Raw genomic sequence first — 7,037 nt, 5'->3', positions numbered from 1 at the left:
GCCATGGAGAAGTTGGAACTTAAAATAACAATTGAAAATATTTCCTTAGACCACCAGAACAATACCTCTTCAGATTGAGGGGACTCATTCTCTTCCAATGCATCATCTATGTATACTTATCCCCAACTCCTTCTGAAGAACATTTGAAATGGCAGATTATTCTTCTAACATTGTGATGTATAGGGGAACATTGTAAAGGCTGATACAATGTTTATAGACTGTAGTTTTTTTTTTTTTAACTTGCCTACTGAAGTCTTTAAAATAACTTGTATGCCACCTTAAGCACCATATGGAGAAATTACTCTTGCTTAGATACAACCATAATTGCATTTATACTGTCATCTTGTACAAAGAAAGCAAACAATTTGAATCTTAAAGCTGAAACCATTAAATCACTTTCATTAATTTCCTGAAAAAGCTTAGGTTTGACTCAACAGGAAAAGTCATAATGATTATAGGTCTCTTGAATATAGGGGGGGCAGAGTGCCATGAAGTGTGGGGCTTCATGCCAAGAAATCTACCCTCAGACACTACAGCAGGATTTGCACTAGGTAAAATCATACTGACTTGTCATTAGCTGGCAAAACAGGCTTGGTGTGCTATTTTGTCAAAGGGTCATTTGCTGAGTCACAGATGCCACCAGGCTGCACCCCAGAAGGCAGGGGAGATATAACAGCAGGCTTCCAAGCTATCTGCTTTGTGATGAACAACTTGAAAATGATGGCCAGGGAAGAATATCCCAGCTGGGCAGAATTTCAGACAATGCAGCATAATCATTCTCCATGGCATAAGCTAGCCTAGAACAGTAGCAGTCAGAGGAAGCAGAGCCAAAGGCACAGGCTCTGCAGAGAACAGCTGCAGCATCAATTCAGAGATGAAAAGCCTTCTAGATTTAAAAAAAAAGTTATGAAAGTATCATATGATCATTGTAATTAGAAAATATTAAGAGTACACAAAGGAGAAATATGAATGATTATAACCCCCACTATTCATTTATTTAATCAGCAAGTATTTTTTCAGAATTCTGTAAATACCAGGCCCCTTTCCAGGCACTAGAGATGAGAAGATGAGCATACACCTTCTCTTTGAACTTAACAGTCCACGAAATGAGACAGAGCTAAATAATGTAATCACACAAGGGAAAGGATTATCACTTCGAAGGCTAAGAGCCACAAGACGAATAAGGGAGCCTCATCAAACTCTGGTGGGGGAGGAGACATAGACTGAGAAGACTGCTGGGGAGGTGACCCTTAAACGGACATCTGAGGAATTAAGTAGTCAAATGAGAGATGAAGAGCCTGCCAGGAAGAAAGAACAATATGTACAAAGCTCCTGGACATGGCAGAAAGGAACGTGAAGTGTGTTGAAGAACTGAGAGAAGCCAATGTGAATAGAATCACTGGGCGGAAAGCAGTAGCTGGACCACAAGACTGAAAGGTAGGTGGGGCCAGACCACCCAGGGCATTGTAGATATTTGTCTAAGTCCTTCAGGTATTTTATTCATGTGTGTATTTATACACATAATATATGTATATGTATGTATAACACCATCAAATTGTCAAATTTCCCTCCGGAAAGTAATGTATCAGTTTATACACCTGAACTATACCAGAGTGTCCATTTCATTTCTTACTCAATAATATTTATATTTTTTCTTACTTCAACATTTGATGAATAAAAATTATATCTTTTAAGTTTTCATGTAATAGTAAACATTATGATTTTTTTATTGAAATGTAGAGAGACAGACAGATGAAATTATTTCCCATCTGCTGGCACACCCTACTCCATTCCCAATTGCCCACAATGATCAAACTGGGCCAGGCTGAAGCCAGCAGTGGGAACTCAATCTGGGCCTCCCATGTGGGTGGCAGGGACCCACAACTTAGGCCATCACTGTTCCATTAGACATCCATGAACCTTCTGAAGTTACAACACATTGTTCAAATGAGCTAGAGGCAACTGTCACAGCTCTCTGTTGGAAATATGTCTTGCAAAGATGCAGCCAAGGTACATAATGTTCTCTTATTGCCCATCCTTACTTGCAGGCATTAAAATGTGGAAACGATCTAAATTACTGCTTGCAATTAGTCTTGTTCAAAATAATGCAGACTTACTTCCTCCTGGCCAATTGCTTAGGGCAGTCCTGAGGCAGAGAAGAGTCTTCTAAGACTTGTGGAGAGGATGGAAAAGGGTCAGATCTGGCCTTGACGGGAAATGTGTCAATCTCAGGGAGGTGAGAAATGATGGAATCCAAACCAGAGATCTCCATGAGGAGGCTTTGTGCCAAGGAGGAAGGGGTAACCCATGGTGACAAAGAGACAGGTTTTGATCACAAGTTTGACAGGTTCACCCCTCTGCCTGGAAAGAGCTGTGTTCCATTGCATGAGTCATGTGGGAAGACTCACTGGCTTCCCTCCCAGGTGTCCCTTCTGAACAGATTTTGACCTCAGAAAATCAGGACTTTGATTGAGTCTGTGTGCAGGCTGCTGTGGATTATGCATAAGTCATATGTGGCATATACAGTGTTCCCTGGTACTGAACTTGCATAATAAAGCTGGCAAAAGCCACTTCTGTGGGTTAATGTAGGAGTAGGACAGAGAAGTTCAACTTCTTCACAGCAATGATCAGAAGTGACAGTCCAGAGAACTTGCTGCAACAACTCTGGAGCAGTTGTTTAGCCTGAGAACTTGATGAAACAATTGAGAAAGATTGAGAGCTCACCAAACATTGAGTTTCACATATATTTTACTATACAATCTGTATGGCACAAATTACAAATACAATAAAGTATGTTTCCTTTACAAATTTATATAGCTACAACTTACTAAAGAGGCTGATTGAGCTATCACGTGTCCTCTCTTGAGGCCTGGCTCATGTTCTGCAGGTGGCCATCTTTGGTCTCAGTTCCATATTGCAATGGCTTATCTAAGTCTGGCTTCACCGGGGTCTGACCGGTGCAGTCACATGGCCCAAATATAGAAGGGCTCCACACTTTGTTTAATGCTCTATTGTTACTGTCTTGACATTCTTAATAGTTTTCACTCTGCGTGAGTCCTACGAATTTTGTCACTGGTCACACACATTCTGTTATCAAGAGTCTCTTCTTCCAATATGGAAGTTTTGCAGGTTCATGATATAGTTGTATGTAAAGTCAATATGTTGGAAATAAGATAGACTAGAGGTTCACATCTTAGTCCTGCCAACTCCTAACAGTATGATTTTTGAGATACAAAGTCACTCCAAAACTTAATTTCCTCATCTATGCCTGCCTCATAATTTGATTTTTCATTTTTTAACATAATTAAAATGTGGCAAAGTACTTAGCGCTCTGCACGGCACAATGAATGAAGATAGCAGTAGTATACAATTATACACATTTTACTTTTATTGTGTGTATGTATTGTGCTATTTAATGAAGACTTTGCTTCTCTCTGACACAATCAGCCAAGAATTTCCTGCTAATTACCATAGTAACATTGCCTGACTGTGTGGTCCTGTAGGTATCCCATCCCTGTCTCTGTAATCTGTATCCTTTGTTATATTGTCACTAGCTGCTGAGTTCTTCCTCCAGTGTGGTTTTACATTCAGCAATCTGTGCTCTTGTTGTAGCCATGAGAAAGTTGTTTTTATTCTGCTCCTTTGGATAGAAAGAATAACTCCTTGATTTGGGTATGAGCTAAAAATGGATTCTTAACTCTTGGATCATTTCCCACCCTCACCCACTTCACTTTCATTCTGTGACAATTCCTATATAAAACCATCAAGCATCAGTTCTATTCCCAGCAGTGTTACCACATTACTGCTTAACCATTTCATGTCTCAAAATATACAAAGTTGGACATAGAAGCTTCATTTAAAACATTCATATGGGTATGTGCTTACCCACACAAACAAATCAAAATAGGTGTCATAGCTGAGAGTAAAAATGAGCAGCCATGGGGCCAGTGCTGTGGCACAATGGGTAAAGCTGCCACCTGTAATGCCAGCATCCCATATGGGTGATGGCTTCAGTCCTGGATGCTACATTTCCAATCCAGCTCCCTGCTAATATATCTGGGAAGGCAGTGGAAGATGGCCCAAATGCTTGGGTTCCTGCCTCCTATGTGAGATGACTAGATAGAGTTGCAGGATCCTGGCTTCAACTTGGCCCAACCCTGGCCATTGTGGCCATATGAAGAGTGAAACAGGAGATCAAAGATTTCTTTCTCTCTCTCTTGTTTTCTTTTCACCAGTCTGCCTTTCAAACAAATAAGATAAATGTTTTTTAAAAATATGGATTGCCAGAGGTGTTTCAGAATCAGTTTTCTGATGCCTGCACCCTACTTTGAAATATACAATTATTAAAATGAACTGGTGGTGGGCAGAGGGATGGATAGATATGTGTTAAAGCAAACATAGCTGAATATTCCCTATACAAACTATATAGTAAAGACATGATATTCAGTATGTAGTTCTTTCTTGTGTTCTGAACAGTGGAAAAGTTTTTATTATAAAATATAAAGAAAGGGTAAACAATTGTGAGTTGTTTATTTGTATATTCTGAAAATCAGGAAATGTAATAAAATCCAGATTTTTATCTTTCTGTAAAAATCTAAATTCTGGCAATACTGAGCCCACATGCCAACAGGTATTTGGAGCTGATTAGCAGCTTCCTTTTCACAGGGCATGAGCTCCCCAAGTCTTCACATTCGTGCAACTTCCTGCTCTATTGTGTGTGTGCTTTCTGAGTCACTAGTCACTTGTTTAGGTTTGCCCGTCAGAGACTTGACTTTCAAACTCTTCTGTTGATGTCCCGGTGCCCTTAGATTGATTCCGGAACAACTACTCACGTAATAAGGAAGGTTATTCAACTCACAATTCATTTTCCAGGGATGTTTGTTATGGAAACTTTATGGGTCTCCCATAGTAGTGTGTCAGCAAACTTCCTGAAGTTGTATATAAAATATTGTGCCTGTATCCTTGTCAGTCATGTTCTGGGAAGATAGCTGAGGGATTTTATTATGTTCTCAAAGAGATCTATGATTCAAACATAATTAAGAACCACAGTGAATTAAGGAGCTATACAAGTATATTTAAACAATTTTTAAAAACATGCTATCGGGGCCAGTGCTGTGACTCACTTGGTTAATCCTCTGACTGCGGTGCCAGCATCTCATATGGGCGTCAGATTCTAGTCCTGGTTGCTCCTCTTCTGGTCCAGCTCTCTGCTGTGGCCGGGGAAGGCAGTGGAGAATGGCCCAAGTGCTTGGGCCCCTCCACCTGCATGGGAGACCAGGAAGAAGCACTTGGCTCCTGGCTTTGGATCAGTGCAGCGCCGGCCATAGCGGCCATTTGGGGAGTGAACCAATGGAAGGAAGACCTTTCTCTCTGTCTCTCTCTCACTGTCTATAACTCTGTCAAACAAATATAAAAAAACATGCTATCCACATATAACCAATTATATACGCTGTTATCCTACATATCAAGGCATCTGTTTACCTCTTCAGAGCTGGTGTAGGTCAGAATCTGTGAGAATGAGAGTCAATAAGCAAGTGCATGTAGCAGGCAAGGTGAGAGCTCTTGAAGATGAAGATCCTCATGTGCATAGTCCCCAAGCACTCTCTGTGCTTCCAATATTAGGCATCTTCTTTACATGCATATAAAAAGGCTGGTGAGCTCTGTGTCTGCCTTCCTTGCCATACCAAGCTCTTGAATTCTATCATTGGCTAGCTTCTGAAAAATTCCACCTCATTGCTTCAACTTCATTGCATTTAATTATACCCTTAAAAGGGCCTGGAATCACATGTAGGTGATGAGTTCCAAAAACCAATAATTGTTTTTTCCAATTGTTTTTCCAAAGTTCTTCCAGTGACAGCCAAGACTACAAATCATACCTCAAATTTAAACATAACTTTAAAGAAGTGACTCTTCTTCATTTAAATTAGCTAGAAGGGTCTCTATAAATCCAATGAACTGATAAGTCTCCATATGAGTTGTATTATGCTGTCTAAAGTTACGGTTATAACCCTGACAAATATGTCTGTAAATTCCACATCAATGCCCTTCCGTCCTAGTCAGATGCCAGCTTAGAAGCTAAAGCTAGGAAAACTTAGAGACAGACCCAAATATGACCCCAAGGGACTCAGATTATCACCTGAATTTTCCCTCCAAAACTTTTCCTTAGCAAAGCTCCCATTTGACACATTCCCTATGCAAGTCAAACAGGAGAAAGAAGAGGTACCTGAACAGGATCTCTCAATCTATGGAAATTTGAGGTTTGTTTTGGGTGGCTTTCCTGATCATTATAGAATTGTAAACAGCATCCTTGGTCTCCATCCACTAAATGCCAACAGCACCACTGCCATCCAGATGTAGAAACCAAAATCATCTCCAGACTTGTCAAATGAACTGCAGAGGCAAGAAAATGAGTGTTTTTAACAATAATCATAGCATTTACCCACATATCAGCTTTTTAAAGCTCAGAGAGAAAATTTGAGATAAAGCCACAAACAGGCTGGAGCAAAAGTCTATTTCCAAGACTAAATCTTCCATTATCCATCACACCACAGCTGACCAAAACAAATGCTGTAATGCTATTGGGCCAAACTTCTCTGGATTCTCTCTTCAGTGCTAACACTGCTTTTTATGAACCAGAACACACAGTTAGTCTTTCCAGGTTGCTCTAGATAGTATTTGCTGCTTTTTAACCTCAGCTTCACCTCAGATAACCCAAAGTCACTCACCAGCAGGTATCATCCTACTTATTGGATTTTGGAGTGGATTTCACAATGGATATTCTTCAGGACAATCTGTTCAGCTTGGTTTTTCTGTTACATAGAAGCATCTAATGCCTAGATACGAGAGTCATGTGAGGTATAAGGATGCTCCTAGCCAGGAAGAAGACAATGCTAACTACTGAGCTGGAACTTATGATTCCCTGTGGATAAGGGAAAACAGGAGCAAGAGTAAGGCACACCCAACAGGGATCTGATCTTTCCTTCCATCTACACTGTGACAAAGTTCCACTCCCTCTAAGCCAGCAGGTAGTTTAGCCT

This window comes from Lepus europaeus, chromosome 11 (assembly GCF_033115175.1).
Source record: "Lepus europaeus isolate LE1 chromosome 11, mLepTim1.pri, whole genome shotgun sequence".
NCBI classification, from domain to species: domain Eukaryota; kingdom Metazoa; phylum Chordata; class Mammalia; order Lagomorpha; family Leporidae; genus Lepus; species Lepus europaeus.
The sequence above is the reverse complement of the archived record's forward strand: the minus strand, read 5'-3'. Positions refer to the sequence as shown.